Genomic DNA, 544 nt, shown 5'->3' with positions numbered 1-544 from the left:
AGTAATGCACCCCAGTATCTTTCCCCAACTTTCTGCACCCCTCCCCTGATCATTCTGAAATAATACCAGTACATCCCATCAAATGCCTCCCCCCTTAATAAATCCCCATATTAACAACTAAAAATAGCAGCGCTATAAATAATTTGTGTACCCCAACATCTGCCCTTTCCTGAACCCCCATACCACCCTGAAATAATATCACTGCACCCCACCACTCATCTCACCCTTCCTGAACCCCATACCACCCTGCAATATTACAGGTGCATCCCATCACCTGTCTCTCCTCCTCCTGTACCCCCTATATCACCTCACAACAATAGGAGTGCCCCCATCACCTGTCTCACCGCCTCCTGTACCACCATACCACATCACAATAATAGGAGTGCACCCCATCACCTGTAACTCCCCCTCCTGTACACTCATTATACCTCACAATAGGAGTGCACCCCATTACCTGTCTCCCCCCTCCTGTTCCCCCATATCACCTTACAATAGGAGTGTACCCCATCACCTGTCTCCCCCCTCCTGTACCCCCATATCACCT

The 544-nt window shown here is 49.4% G+C and overlaps 1 long non-coding RNA gene across 1 annotated transcript in view; it reads right to left on the bottom strand.

The window, feature by feature from the left end:
- The window catches only part of LOC140336225 (uncharacterized), a 3,605-nt gene that overhangs the window by 2,207 nt on the left and 854 nt on the right, over positions 1 to 544 (bottom strand). The window lies entirely within an intron of this gene.

This window comes from Pyxicephalus adspersus, chromosome 8 (genome assembly GCF_032062135.1).
Source record: "Pyxicephalus adspersus chromosome 8, UCB_Pads_2.0, whole genome shotgun sequence".
NCBI lineage: Eukaryota > Metazoa > Chordata > Amphibia > Anura > Pyxicephalidae > Pyxicephalus > Pyxicephalus adspersus.
The sequence above is the reverse complement of the archived record's forward strand: the minus strand, read 5'-3'. Positions and strand labels throughout refer to the sequence as shown.